Here is a 16,981-nt window from a genome sequence, read left to right on the forward strand (position 1 = left end):
TGAGAAATGATTGCTAAGTCCTTCTTAACATCAGCACAAAGTTATCTGACTTTTAACTTCTTTGCTTTGTTCCACACCTCCCTTTTATATATAATAGCAATAGATGACACCATTTCTATGGCACTTTTTTCATTCATATATACAGTAATTTTTACATATATATATACACACATACACACACACACACACACACACACACACACACACACACACAGAGTATATGTATAAAACTCAGGGAAGATTTATCTTCTTTGAGCATGCATGGATGCAATCCATCCAGATTCAGTAATATCCTTTTACTCAAGCTATCAGAAATGTCATGATATCCAGTTTCATTGCATTTTCCAAAGTTACATCCACATTGTTAGTCTCCCTGATAAAAAATTGAGGAATCTGATATGATCACCCTTTCGTCATTGTGTTCTTTATTCTCTATTGATTTAAGTATTATGCCTTTACATGACTAGAAGTTATTTATTTTTTGCCCTAAACAAAAACTATGCAGTTTCCCATTCCAGATCTTTCTTCACTCTTTTCTACAACCACAAAATTTCAGTCAACCTTTATTTAATCCTGTGACCTTCAGATACCTCAAACACTATTGCTATTTCCCAATTAAAATTAGGTTTCCATCATCCTTTTTACTGTTTTCACCTGATGTGCTATTCTGTATGTTAGTCCTTTCTCTTAATTTAATTTTTTTTTAGAAATCCAAGCAGATCATACATCTGCTTATATAGACCTGAGTGTGATAATGATGATTAAGAATCACAATGGTATAGGACATGATGAAGATGTCTTGGAATCTAATACGTAAGATTTGCCATTTCTCGACTACTGCTATTATAACAAGCTAAGAATCTTTGTTCTAATTTATAATAAAATGAGTAAAGTATTTCATCTTGATAAAGTCCTTGTAAATATATAACCATGAATTATTTTAATAACAAAGTCCACAGGGATGCAAGGCCACTACCAAATATCTTGAATAATTTCAATGTTGCATGCTCTTCTATCATTTTCCAGCTTCTAGCAGGTGATTAAAATTCAGGCAGCACTGTTATGACACTTTCCTGTTCCATGTTTCTATCTGCTAGTATTATGCTATTGTTAAGTGCTGTAATCCTATTGTGTACTATAGATTTAGGCTGGGAGGCAGATTGAGAAACTGGGGACATGTCTATACCATCTGCCTGTGTTTCTCTGTTCACAACGCATGACTTTCATTAACACAGTCGATCAGATTCACATTCTTAGCAAAATATTCTGCCTTTGTGAAACTTAAAGTGCAACTTTCAGTGTCAGTGAGATGGTACAACCTGTGGTGACAGATCAACTGCCTGTTATACATTAGTGCCCTTCCATTAGTGGAGTGGATAAAATGGATGGTTGGCCTTAACTTATGTCTGCAGCAGTGACTAATCCATGAAGAAAAGTAATTGAAAATGTAAAAAACTGCAGAATAAGTTAACATTTTCAGGTGGAAGACCCTTCATCAGAATGGCAAAGGGTCTTCCTCTTCTTAGCTCATAAACAAAAGACACTGAAACTCTGATAGGTCAAAGGTTTGTAGTATAACGTAAAATGTTTGTCATTTGGTTATTGAGCAGCACAGTGCAGGTCAAGGTGCAACTGTCTCACTACAGTGACCTGTGTTCAATTCCAACCCTAACTGCTGTCTGTGTGGAATTTGCACATCCTCCCTGTGACCATGTGGGTTTCACCTGGGTGCTCTGGTTTCCTCCCATATCCCAAAAAAAGCCTGCCAGTCTGTAGGTTTGTGGGCTAGCAGAAAGAATCACCCCTAGTGTAGGTGGCTGATGGAAAAATCAGGGAAGTGTTAATTGGTATCTGTGAGAAAATAGCTTCTGGGAAATAAATTGGGGAATGGGAGTCCTCTGAGAGCTGGCATGGATTCAATGGACCGAACGGCCTCCTTCGATGTCAGAAAGAAAACTAAAACTATAAATAACTGCTGCGTGTTTTTCTTTGCGCACTATCTGGAGGAAATTCATAGAGTAATACAACACGGAAACACGCCCTGTAGAGTTTAGACGCTAAGAAATCTGATTTTACATGGTGAAGTCCCAGTCCATAATGAAAGAATGGTTGTACTGGGAATGACCAATAATGGTCGGGCCTGGAACAACATGGCCTAGTTTCCCTCACATTGATCCAGGAGGAGTGCTGACCAGGGAAAATTTCACCAGATGCACAAGAATCACTTGCATCAGGAAGTGCTCAGTTAAATCTCTAGAGTTCACAAAACAAGCTGAAAATGGTCATTATCATGGTTCACTCCAGTAAACACCTGTTTTAAATCACATGATGCTGAAATAAACAGTGCTATGTGATCGAACATGGATTTCTGGATATTGGATATTTCTGGATCCCGTCATTGTTAGTCTGTGCTTTATGGTTCCTTAATATCATAAATAATTGGCAGAATTAACTGAAAATTAAAAACTTGACCCCAAACACTTGAGTACAATGTGTTTTGGGATTCATTAGTGAAGTAATGTGTACGTGATTTGTGTGAATAAATGTTTGACAAAGTATTTAAAAATGTAAGTTCAGTAGGAGCAAAAAGGAAGATTCCTACCTGGGTGGATTAGGATTTGGGGCAGAATGCATGGACTTTGCTGGGATTACCTTCCCATTTTGACTTTAAAAAGCTGTGGCGAAACTCAGTGAATGTTGTCATTATTTTTGCTGAGGGTTATAACAAGATCCAAGCTCTTACTATATAAAGATAATCAGATCTAATTGCCTTTCCAAAGAGTTATTCCATAGAGGGTGGAAGATGGAATAAATGAAGGCTTTTGTGAAGGAATAGCTAACTTTGTTTCCCAACCAGGTGAAAGATTTCCTTCTCATAAACCAGTATGGGATCAAGAGCTCGAAGCACTTGATGGAGAGGGACTGAGCACTTGATGGAGAGAAATAACTTGACCTTGATCTTCCTGCAAATCCAGATAAAATGTGTAACTACTTAAAAATAGTCATCATTTTTAAGTATTAGAAAAGTGGGATATCTTACAAAGAGCTTCATAACAAGATGGGAGCATTGGTAATCTCTCTGGCAAATAAAGTAGAGGTTTGGGAGAACTCCAATCAGTCTGCTCCTTTGACCTTCTATCTTCTTTACAATTCCGTCAGCAATGAGTGCCTAAATGGCTTAAGGTTGAAACGGCAGCTTCGAAGGAGAGGTAGAGCCATTAACTATCATTTATATCTATTGTACACTTTTATTTGCTTTTAGTGGCCACTATATTATTGGTAGTTACTATCCTTAAGTAATAAAATTTGCATTACTCACATACTTTGAGAACTGAGAGGAATTTTCCTTCTTTTAATTATTATGAACAATGAAGGAGATTTTACAAATTTCCTGCACCTCATTATACTGCAAACTTGCATCAGGAAATAAGTTATATATAATTTCAAATTTCAGTTTCAATTCTGACAGGATTAAAGTAGAATACATTGTTTTACAGAAAATAGTACATTATGTTACAGTACATACATATGCAGAATAGAAACAGGCCAATTGGATGAACCAATCCAGGCCAGTGTTTCTGCCTCCTTCCTCATCTAAATCTATGTTTAACCCTTTATTTCCTTCTCCCTCATGCTTGTCCAGACTGCCTTTTAATGTATGTGTACTGTTTACTTCAACCATTCCTGTGGTTGCAAGTTCCACATTCTTACCATTCTCTGGGTTCAGGGGTTTCTCATAACTTCCTTACAAGATGCCTTGGTGACCAGTTGATTATTGCTAAGACAGAGTCTGGGAAGGGGAAGGGAAAATGATTGGGATGCAATAGCCAATTGGGAAAGGTGATGATCAATTAGGAGGGAGGAGTTGATCAGGCAAGAAAAAACACAGTCAAAGAGAGGGGCAGCAATTGGATTATAGTGAGCAGTAAATGGGACAGGGAATTGCTGAAGCCAACTGGTTTGGGAGTCCCACAATTGGAAGAGGGAAAAGTGATTGTGAGGGGGAAGAAGGGCAGCGTTAAAGACATTGGAAGAGAGAGAGTAGCAAGGAGGAAAATGATCAGGAGGGGGATGTAATTCTGAGAAGGAAGAAAGGGAAATGAGGAAAAGAGATTGGTTGAAAGATTGGAAAGGTAATGGGGAAAGGGGAAAGTGAATAGCAGAGAGAGAGGCAGAGATTGGTTGCTGGAAGATTGGTGCCGGGATTAGGAGAAGGGAAAAGTGATTGGTTGGCACAGAAGAGTTGTGATTGGCTGGACCAAAGCTGGAGCCAGTATTTGCATCTAGTACTGCAATAATCAGCTGTGCAATTAGGTAATTTTTTTTTACACTGACTTGTTTAATAGTCAGCTTTGCTGGCTCATTTAAACACTGCAGGTTCAGTTATACATTGGCCACATTTTACTGAAAGCAACCAACTTGTTGCCAGCATAATTTTATAAAGGGAGCCTCAAACAGACATTAGACCAATTGATAAATATGCAAAGCAGCTAACACTTGTACCAGCAGTGAGCCCTGAGTCCTACATGTACCATTATGGGGCTAGTGGAATTCCAGAAAATGACAAGCTTGCTGTCTAATCCCACCCCACCTTCCATACTGGAGGCTTGGGCATCTTGGTCATGCCTGAAAATTGGATGTAGTCCCTCCAAATGCTACTATTCACTGAAGGTCTTGTCTCAAGTTTGATTTAGTAAACAACTTATTAAGAAGTATTTAACTTAGCATTCATCCAGAGTGGTGGAAATAATTACTATTGATCACTGACATCTTAATGGAGGAATTCCTTTAAGATATTTACCTATTGTGCCATCTCTGTTCTAGGTTGTAGTATTATGAAGCTATGTGAACCAAAGACTTTATTGTCTGAAGGTTACCAATTCTACAATATTTCTACCTCCCTGCAATGAAACCAACATGCAAACTTTGGAACTAACTAGGATAATGTGCAAAAATAGTTTTTGCAAATTAAAATTCTCATAAAGTGGTTTAAGACTAATTCTTGAAACTTAAATACATTATTGCTTTTTATTTTGTTTAAACTTTCATCCTATTCAAAATATAGAGTCATAGTCAATCCACACTGACAATCCACACTGGCAATCAACCACTTATTTACACTCATCCTACATTAATCCTGTTTTTTACACTCATCCTACATTAATCCACAATAGTGTCAATCCACACTGACAATCAACCACTTATTTACACTCATCCTACATTAATCCTGTTTTTTAATACTCTCCACTTCTCATGAACTCCCTCCAGATTCTAACACTTACCTACACACCAGAGGCAATTTATAGTGACCAATTAACCTGCCAACCCACCTGTCTTTGGGATGTGGGAGGAAACTGGAGCACCTGGAGGAAAGTCACACAGAAACAGGGAGAACGTGTAAACTCTACACAGCACTGTTGGTCTAGCCACACCAAATTTATGATTTGCACTGAAAGATGTTTCCCCACCCGTCAGAAAGGTCATGAAGTGGTCCTCTTGCATTATCTGCTGTGTACAGCCCAAGTAGAATAACAGTAGTTAACACCAGTAAAAGTGGAAGTTACTATTGAGATCCTAGCTTTATTCAGGCCAGAGTTTACTCACTTACTCCAGGGGAAATAACAAAGGTAAATGTGAGTTGTTATTAAATATAGATCGTGTGTGCCTTCAGGATTAAAATATTGATTTTATGAGCAGCATAACTGTTTCTTACAAGTTGACTAACCTTCCAAGTGTTCATTGACAAATAGTTTCTGTCAAAGTACAGAAGTCTAGTAGGCATTGGCCAATACCTCAAATGTTACTCCATCAATTGCAGAAATAGATTACTATATTGATGCACAATATTACAGGAAAAGATTTAAAACTGAATGGTCTCGCCAAATGAGCTTGTCACCAATGAATAAATGGAAGGTAGAGAGGTTATAAAAATCAAAAATTTACAGCTGCTGGGAATCTGAAATGAAAAGCAAAAATGCCAGAAATACTCAGCAGGTCAGACAGCATCTGTAGAACAAGAAACAGAGTTAAATGCTTCAGGGTGCATGTTTTTTTGTGTGGAGGTAGTTTACTTGTGATAATACTAGCAAAAGTTGACCATATAAAGCAGTAAATAAAACACAAACACCCAATTAGCAATTAAGATGGAAATGTGTCAACATAAACAGAATTCAAACAACGTCAGCCATTATTCAGTTGTCAATACCATGACCTGTACTGTAGCATCAATTAGAAGAAAAAAATTACCCATTAAATCTCATTTAGCCAAGGAATTTAAAGATGTAATGTTCATTACAAGAGCTTAAATCACCAGGCCACAGATTATGGAGAACTGAAGAATAAACCCAATGCTATACTCTGATCTTCATCTATGATGATTGTTTGTCTCTGTGGTTTTATTCTCAACTCCTGTGGATTATTGATCCCTCCTTATTAAATTTATTTAAATTCCAGATATGCATCTGACTATATTTCAGGAGAGATATTGTGATCTTTGGCCCTTGTAGCTCTGATGCACACTGAAGAGAAGCAACCTAATTGTTGGACACTGAAGCCTATGGCCTTCGCTTGTAATACCTGGAGGATTTGCACTAATCTGCATTAGGTTTATTAAATTTCATCAACACGTAAGGTTATGATAAAAAAAAGCATTTGCTTTTATCCCAACCTCCATTCAGGCTTCCACAATGCTATTCTTCAATGGGAAATGCCTCTCTGCTCCAAATAGGACCAACCTTCCATCAGGCCTCCTCCAGTCGGGCCTCAAAAGCTACAGCTTAAGAGATGGATTCATTATCCTGCACGAGCTGTAGCTATTTCTAATCCTCACTTGCTTCATCTAATAGCTGAAACTGCAACTTTGAAGCCACTTCTGTAAACCTATTGATTCTGGAGTAATGGGGGTAAGAGCTGAGCAAAACTGGACTATAGACCTCTTCAGCCTCAAGATGATTTCAATCCAGTGACTTTTCCACAGCCATGACCTCCAAGGATTGTTGCTATGGAATGATGATCCTGTCATTATCATTCTCCTCCCTTGGTGGAGAAGAAGAGAAACCGTCCCACCTGATATCTATCCATCTTATGGGAACATTTTGTGAATGTGAAACATACCATCAGATGTAATAGCATAGAGGCAAAGTAACTGGACTACTATTCAAAGACCTGGACTATTGGCTTGAGATTGAATCCGATCACAACTACTGGAAAACCTAAACTCTGTTAATCATATAAGAAAATGATAAACTTAGCATCAGTATTGGTGACCATGTAAATATTAGATTGTTCTTTAATGCCTCTGGTTGTGGTTCATTAATGTCTTTCATAAGAACATAAGAAGTAGAAGCAAGAGTAGGCCATTTGGCCCTTTGAGCCTGCTCCACTCTTCGTTAGGATCATGGCTGATCTATCTCAGTGCCATTTTCCAGCAGTGTTTGTAAATCTATCAATCTGTGTTTTGAATTAACTCAATGGTTGAACTTTGACAGCCCTCAAGGGTAGATAATTCACAAGGTTTACCACCTTCTATGTGAAGAAATTCTTCTTCATCTCATTCATCTCCAGCATAGACTCTCCAGTCATGGGAAACATGTTCCCTGCATCTAGCCTGTCTCCTCTCATTCTTGCAAATTCAAAAGAATAATCCCCAGCCTTCTCAATCTCTCCTCATACCCACCATCCCCTGGAAACAGTCTGTTAAATCTTTGCTGCACTGACTCAATGGTAAATACATCCTTACTTGGGTAAGGAAAACATAACAGTACATAATACTTCAGGTGCAGTCTCAGCAAGGTGCTATACAATTGCAATAAGGCTTCCTTATTCCTTCAATTTGAAATATTACATTTAGGTAGAGCCTTTCATATGCCTCTCACAATTTTCCAAAATACTTCATAGGTAAAAAAATTGAAGGCACAGTTGTAACATGGCAAAAAGAGCAGCCAATGTGTGCATGGAGAGCTTCCTTGAACAGCAATGTGAGAATGATCGTACAACCTATTTGCGGGTTAAGTTGATAGTGGGATAAATGTGGACGAGGATGTCAGGTCTAATTCCCTGAAGTAGTACCACGTCCACCTCAGATGGAGACTATGTTAAAAGTGTCATCTGAAAGCAGCATCTCCAACATTCCCTGCAGTTCTCCACCAGATTGCCAGCCTGGATCTTTGTGTGCAGGACCCTGGAGTGGGACTTGAGCCTACTCAAAGGCAAGAGTGCAACTCACTCCACCACAGCTGACACCTGCAGTACATACCAGAGGGTCATAAATCTGAAACATCTTCTTTGCTGCATGGTTGTCCACATTCAAGGTGAAGGTTTCACCAGCAACGTGGCTGGTGTGCACTTCTCAGTGAGCACACATCAGCCTGGATAAAAGGGAAGATATATAGTTATGGTTCAGTTCCAATGAATGGCTTCAAATCACTGCTTTCCATTATTGGCCTGTTTAGGAATAAAATAACAAAGACAATCAGAAAACAAAGCAATAGTGGCCTAACAGTGTAGGAGGGGGAAACGAGTATGGATGCCTTTTTAAAGAAAAGGTGCAGATACTTTAAAGAAAACAATCATGGGATTGAGAGTTAAATTTTCAACTACTTGCCAGAAAAGACTTGCAAAATCAATGAACTCCCCCAATATCTAATTCCAATATCTCATTTAAACTCCGTCATACCTGCAAGCCCTTGTGCAGAGGTATCTGAAATCAAACTCTGACGCAGGTGAACCATGTCATCTTGCAATGTGACCTTTTCTCCTGGTGCTTGTATTCTGTATTGGTGGTATCTTGTTGGTGCAGCCAGTCACTTCAGCAACTGACATTCGATGTAATCAAGATGCCACATCTGACTAATTCCCACTTGTGACAGACAGGTGATTTATCAAGCCTGAGGAGAAAGACTAGCATACAACACTGAACCTTTTTCCTGATTCCAGATCCATTCTGCCAAGGGCTGATTGCAGATAAAATGTAGTTAAGATTACTATGTGACGTCCTTATAATAAGGCAAGGCAGCAATATTGCAAAAGACTTAACGTGCAATCACAGGAATTAGTTGCTCAATCAACCTTAGAAACTTACTGTGCTTCAGTTAGCTGGTGCGTTCCTCAATCTCCAGTGTTATTCCAACTTGGGAACACTTGATGACTAGTTTCTGTAATTAATTTTAAAAATAGGGTGTTGCTGTAACAGAAAACCTTTGATAGCCTGACTATGATCATGTATAATGGCTAGACATTAGTAGTTGGTGAGTAATGGAGTGTTAAACTAACCAATTTGGATGAAAGATTAACAGATTTACATTTGGAAAGTAAGAAAAGGAATTATTAATCACCTGTTAGTGTGCAGAAAGAAACAGGAAATAATATAAAGCAAAAGCAGTTTCTATTGTACCTGAGCATGGCAGATTTTATGTTGTTTTAACACTTAATTAACAAATACACTTGAACATCTAAAAGGGTAACACATATTGCTAAATTTTTATTAAATCGTGTGCATGAAAAGCACAACAGGTATTAATAGAGCCAGTGTTCCAAGGGGAAAGACGAGATCAGTACCTGAACTTTCAATTCCACATTTTTTCCAGTGTTATGCAAATGATAATCAATTTACTTTCCAGAACGAAATGCAAATAATAACTATTTTTGGGTCATTTCATGTTGCTCTGGAAATTTGACTGGGCTCTTTCGGGCATAAATCACCCTTCTGCCCCTGAGTTGATTTCTGCTTCAGGGGTGTACAGGATGGCATCATTGCCTGTGCAATTCTCCCTTTGGGACAGTACAGGGGAAGGTGGACCATGATGTTGGTACCCTGCTGCCATAGTTATCCAGCACACCCCTTATGGTGCACTGGAACCTCCTGACCCCACCATGCATCAGTGGAGATGTTGCTACCTGTTCAGTTGTGGGCTCAAGAGTTTAAACCAATACTTTGAAAATAAATTGAAAAATTGAAGGTTAAAGTGAATTAATTAAAAGTTAATTAATAAAGTAATTGAAAAGTAAAGGTTAGTTTTACTCCTTTTTCTCATGAGAAGAACTCAAAAGTAAATGGTTGGGGATAAAATTTAATCAAGGAAACGGTGGGCCCCACTTTCTGGCTGGTTCTGTGTGTGTCAGAAGTGATAACATAAAAAGAGGTTAATTTTTATCTTGACTGTGGGAACAGAGTTGTGTCAGGAGGAAAACTGCCCACTGAAAGTGGCACGGTGTAAATTAAGGTGCAAAACCTTCCACACCATTCCCACTACTTTCCTAGCTATTGTTATTGACATGGAAAGACATCTAGAGGACCCTGATGAAATCTTGATACACCAATGTGGAATGTTCACTGCAGGTTCTCCTCTGTGGACGGGGTGACCTGAGAGACCTAGATAGAGTAGATAGTAAAATCACTTCCCCTGGTAGGGGTATCAAAAACAAAAGGGCATCAGTTTAAGGTGAGGAAGAAGTTTCAAAGGGCATTTGACTGGTACATTTCTTTTATATAGTTGATATCTGGAATATGCTGCCAGAAGAGGAGCTGAATCGGACACAATTATTACATATAAGTGGCATTTAGACAGACATTTAAATTGGCAAGGCATAGAAGGATACAGTCCAAACATAAGCAAATGGGATCAGTGTAGATTGGCAAAATGGTCAGCATACTGGGCCAAAGGGCCTGTTTCAGAGCAGTACAACTCTATGACTCCATGAGAAACTATTTCTACAAGTTGGAGAGTCCTGGACCAGGCAACGTGGTCTAAAAATTAGAGCAACGTCTTTCTGAAGTGAAGTTCAGAAGAATTTGAAACATGGGAAGTGAAAGTTACACATTTAATGAGCCACTTTTCTGAAGACATGGACATGAAGGAAATTTGATTTGGGTTCGTACTGGCCTGTAGTTTGTGACCACTCCATGATAAGATGTTGGCATCATTTCAGAGGCCACTGACCAGGAAATATTTATCAAACAGATAATCTCACAGAAAAAGAAAATAACATTATATCGGTCAATATTCTGTCAAGGTAGTGAAAAAAAAGGCAGTCAGTGATGATTTTAATATCGTATTAAGGGAATGTTACAATTCTGAACTGGCAAAGATACTGAAAGACTGATCTGCCTGTGCCATGAAGATGTATAACTTACCTGATGCCTCTGAACTATTTTAATTAGTCTATGTGAACTGGTTGACAGAAATACTACATGTTACGCCTCAGATCAGTCAGATGTATGTGATTCAACACATAGTGAAAGCAGCATCAAAAGCATTTCAGCAAAGGTATATTTAGATTAAAGGAAGATGGAAGCGTATTTTTTAAACAGTGAAAAGGCAGAAATATTAGAAGTCCAGAGAAACCTGGAGGATTCACATAGATAGATTCTTGAAATACTCAGTCTGATCTGCTGAGTATTTCTGGCATTTTCTGTTTTTTGTTTTAGAGTTCCAGCACCTGAAGTTTTTTATCTGATTTTCATTAATTTTATATAAAATAATCAGACTGGTTACTGGAATGCTGCTCTACGTACAGAGGAGCACAAAGAGATACAAGTTATATTACAACAGTACTAAATCCCAGTTAGACCACCCTGAGAAAACACCGAGTGTTTCTGCAATGACGTATTTGCCACCAGGGAGAGCACCTGCAGTTTTTTATTTGATTTTCATTAATTCTATATAATATAATCAGACTGGTTACTGGAATGCTGCTCGACATACAGAAGAGCACAAAGAGATAGAAGTTATGTTACAACAGTACTAAATCCCAATTAGACTACCCTGAGAAAACACCAAGTGTTTCTGCAATGACATAATTGCCACCAGGGAGAGCATTGTAGAATTGCAGTGATACCTGGTCTTCTAGATTGTAACTACAAAGAGAGATAATGCAAATTAAGGTTATATTTCCCATTAAGGGATGATTTGATTAAGTCTAGGATGTTGTTGGGAATGAAATAGACAGAAATTATTTTTGGATATGGGGTACTTAAGAACAGGCAGAGTTTAAAATATAGGATCAGACTTTTCAGGAGTGAAGTTAGAAAGCACTATTATAACAAAGGATATTAGCGTGACAAAGGGGCAGCAGGGAGGTGCAGTAGTGACACAGGCAGTGCTGGTGCCTCACAGCTCCAGCGATCTGGTTCAATCCTGACCTTGGGTGCTATCTGTGTAGAACTTGGATGTTCTTCCTTGGACTACATGGGTTTTCCTTTGGTGCCCCAGTAACCTCCCACATCCCAAAGATGTACTGTATGGTAGTTTAATTGCTTACAGTAAATTACCCCCAGTTTGATGAGTGGAGAGTTCAAGTGAAGGAGAACAGGTTACAGGGGAAAAAGTGAGGGAATGGATTAATGGAATTGCTCTGAAAGACAGGATAGACTTGATGGGCTGAATTACCTTCTCCTATGTTATAAGGATATGAGCATTTCTTCTTGGCAGCTGCCTCTCACTATCAATCCCCTTGATACTCAGTTATTAAGTTTATTCAATGCCGAGATTGATACATTTTTGGACACCAAGAGATAAGGATCAGTGGAAAAATAGCTTGAGATCAATGATCTCATTGATTGGTCAAGCAGGCTCCAGGATTGTAAGGTCCCAGTTCTTAATGTTTCCAGTTTTTATGTTGTGTATTCTTTCTTTCTTCTAAGCTTATGTTCATCTAAAGGAATCAAGAAAATACAATTCTTCTGAACATATTTTCATCAACAATAATGAAAAACATAGCAGCAGTTCCAAGTTAGTAACCAACTCTGAAAGACAAGCACAATAATAATTGTATACTGTTTCACAATAAATCTATAATAAAAACCTTGAATGGCAAAGGAATTGAATATACTCTGTGGATAGCAGTGGTATGAATACACAAAACAAAGCAAAGGGCTGGCCAAGAATCCTACTGTGAATAAACAAAGACATCCAGATGATTTTGATTGGTTGCAGGATCAAAATATATTAGGCTCAAGTTTGATAGGAATGGTCTGAGAGCTGAGATAGATTTAATGGGCTGAACATCTCCCTTCTATGTTGTTAGAAAATTATCAAATTTTGGAACTTTCTTCTGCAAATGGTAATTGACGTTTGGTCAACTGTTAAGTTTAAGTCTGTGTTTAACAGTTTTTTGTTATCCAGAGTTATTAAGAAAAGTGGGAAAATGGTGAATCTTCCATGATCTCCTTGAATAGTGGGACAGGCCTAAAGGACTAAATTGTCATCCCCTATTGTCATGTTCTTATGACTTTATCTAACCAGCATACAAATAGCTTACAATATTGGACATAAAATCAGGAGAATGGAAGACAATATTTTCCAAACAATAACAGATAGTGAGGAAAAAGGGAAGAAGGGGTTAATCCCAACACCTCTCACACACTGCCTTGTAATAGAGTGACAGCACTGGGCTTGTCCTCCATATAAGTAAGGATGTTTGCACTTTCAGAAGATAAACAGGAAGTCATTAATACATTGTTAATAGTACCTATTTATTTTATAAAAAGGTTAAAACATTTACTGACTTTTACCTTTTGAAATCTTGAATATATTACCATGTGATTGCCCTTACAAAAGGAAGGAAAACAATGAAAACCAACAGTACTTTAAGGTTTGATCAGGAATAAATTTAAGTGAAGTAGATTGTGATCTGAACTGTCCTGCCTGCGATGTGCTTCAAAATTATGCAGAAAGGTTATTACCGTTGCGATGCTCAGGAAAGAACATATTCCAGACAATTTTTAGCACACTGATCTGAAGCAAGTAAAAGCCTTCCTGTGTGTGTCTGACACATTGCAGATTTCTCATTTCAAAATGTCAGGAACAAAAACCAGAGATGGTGTAAGTTTCTCCTAGTCATTGAGCAGAGGACTTATAATCTCCAAACACCTCTCGCTGAAGAGTTGATTCATCTGAAGACGACTTGAGACCTCTGACCATCTTCTATAGCTGCAGTAGAATGCCTTGGCTGGATCGCAACAGCAAATGCATAACTTTAGGCATTATGAGGAAGGATAGTAAAGTAATAAAAAAGGAGTAATATAATGAGGATGCTATCAATGATGAGCACCTTAGTTAAACAAAGAACATGGGGATCCACCAAGGAGTGAGATTAAAGTGGATCGTGCATGTGGAGCGATGGACCAATGTGGCATCGAAGGCCTGTATCAATGTTGCAACATACTACAAGTTGCCCCAATTCCAGCTCGAAATTCAACCACATGATGGTCTTTCTTTCAGCTGAAAATTGAGTTTTCCGGTGTGAGATGTTAGTTCATCTTACTCTAAAAATTCAATTCAGCATTTCAGGTGTAAGTCTCCCTTGCACTTGGCACAATTCCCATGTCGTGACCACAATGGATGAAGTTATTCCACATGCAATGTTCCTTTGGGAGTTTTGCAAGGACCTTGGATCATGTTGTCCCAAGAAGTGACCATTGTTGTGCACTCCCTGGACAACCTGGTCTTCCCAGCAAAGTATAAGACTGGGTCAGCTCCCAGGCAAGCCAAAAACTTACCTTCAGCCTTTGAGCTCACCCCATCACACTCCATCATCCCCTAATCTGACATTCCTATCTTGCCACTCCACACCCCCACCAAGTAAGTCCAAAGCGCTGATCCCCTTTTTGTCAAGCCCCTCCTAAACTATCCATCGTGGTGTTAGAATTCCATCCAAGTTTAACCATCCAAAACTCACTTGTATTCCAATGTCCTAATTTCCATTTTTCCCATTTTCCCTAACTATCCATTGTAGTGCAGGCATTCTTCACAAACCCTCCTCCACCCCATCAATGTCCCAGTATTTCAATTCCCCACCCCACCAACACCATCTGTGCTGGTGCTGGTATCCCTCTTCCACCTCCCCTGTTAACAATTATCATTGTCACCATTTCAATTACTCCCCACTATCCATCGTAAATGTTTCCCCACAATCTACCAGCACAACAGTTTTCCCATCTCCCCCTCCCTTGGTCCATCAGTACTAGGTTCCTATGCCACCACCAATCCCCTTCCCACCACTGGAGAAGCATTGGCCTATGGTTCTGTGTCTGCCAGCCATACCAGCCACACTAAACCCATCTTGGAATGGTGTACTGGAGGGTGCATTTCCATCTCAAAAGTATATAGTGCCTGGTCATCTGCATCCCAAGAGCTTGAAGTTTGTGGCTGGCTGCCAATAAACAAAATGGCCATCAAGTGCATTATAACTTCAAGGCACCTCTGTACCTTGAGTCTTTAACTGTTCAAGTGTGATAGGATAAACAAAGGGAGTTACCTTAAACTTTACATACAAAGAAAACGACCTATCTTGCACGACAATGAATAGCAAATAGAGATGAGAAATGCTTTATTTTTTATTGCTTTAAACTATACCACTTTTAGAAACTTCATAGTGCAAAACAGAAAAATGTGTTTAAATATTTATTCCTGCCTTGTTGAATATTTGCTTCATCCATGAATGTTATTACCATTATCAAAACAGCTGACTGAGAGAAGATACTGAGCCCAGCAGCAAGTGGGAGCTGAATTAACAAGCACTGTTGAAATGATTTAAAAAATTCTGAACTAATGACAGTATGTAGAGCTCACACTGTCAGACTCATGACAAATTTGTCAAGCTATTCTTCTAATGGCATCAACTCTGCTACAAATGACCAGAAATAGCAAAACAGACAAAAGTGTTCAAAGAATTTACCTTGTCAATCTCCCTCAGAATCCTGAATGTCTCAATGAGATTATCTCTCATTCTCCAAGACAGTTTAGTGAAGCTTCAACAGAGGTGACAAGGTGCTCACAATGTGTTCTCCTCTATTTTGGAGAAACCAAATGCAGACTTAGTGACTATATTGCAGAACATTTCTATTCTTATCTGAATTCTCCATCCCATTCCCATTCTGACCCCACTGTCTCTGGCCTCTTGTACTATTCCAATGATGCCCAATGTAAGCTTGAGGAATTGCATCCAGACATGTTAGAGTCATCAGTACTCAACAATGAACAATAACTTAAAGTTATAGAGTCAAACAGCGTGGAAAAAGGCTCTTTAGCCCACTGAGCTCGCACCAACCATCAAACACACATTTACACTAATTCCACTTTTTATTCTTCCCACATTCCATTCAAGTCCCCCCAGATTTTAGTACGTATCCCTCTACTTATTAGAACCCATTTACAGCAGACAATTTACCTAACAACCCGCACGTCTTTGAGATGTGGGAGGAAACAGGATCACCCAAAGGAAACTCACGCAGTCACCTGGAAAATGTCCAGACTCCATACAGACAACACCAGAGGTTGGGGTTGAACCTGGGCCACTGGAGCTGTGAGGGAGGAAGCAGCTCTGCTGGGTGCACCACTAACCGGATGTTCCAATTTGTTTCAGAACTAGCCAGTCCCAATGAAAGATGATTAACCTGTAATATTAGCTCAGTTTTTTCTCTCCACAGATGCTGTCTGACCTGCTGGGTATTTCCAGCATTCTCTTTTACTTCAGATTTCCAGCAACTGCCACGTTCTGCATTTAAAAGTTCTGGGATTGTTTTTCCTCTCTCATTGGTATTGGTATTGGTTTATTATTGTCACTTATACCGAGGTACATTGAGAAGCTTGTCTTACAAACTGATCATACAGGTCAATTCATTACACAGTGCAGTTACATTGAGTCAGTACAGAGTGCATTGATGTAGTACAGGTAAAAACAATAACAGTACAGAGTAAAGTGTCACAGCTACAGAGAAAGTGCAGTGCAATAAGGTGTGAGGTCACAACAAGGTAGATTATGAGGTCATAATCCATCTCATTGTATAAGGGAACTGTTCAATAGTCTTATCACTGTGGGGTAGAAGCTGTCCTTAAGTCTGGTGGTACGTGCCTTCAGGCTCCTGTATCTTCTACCCGATGGAAGAAGAGAGGAGAAAGAATGTCCCGGGTGGGTGGGGTCTTTGGTTATGCTGGCTGCTTCACCAAAACAGTGAGAGGTAAAGACAGAGTCCAAGGAGGGG

This window comes from Pristis pectinata, chromosome 25 (genome assembly GCF_009764475.1).
Source record: "Pristis pectinata isolate sPriPec2 chromosome 25, sPriPec2.1.pri, whole genome shotgun sequence".
Lineage (NCBI taxonomy): Eukaryota > Metazoa > Chordata > Chondrichthyes > Rhinopristiformes > Pristidae > Pristis > Pristis pectinata.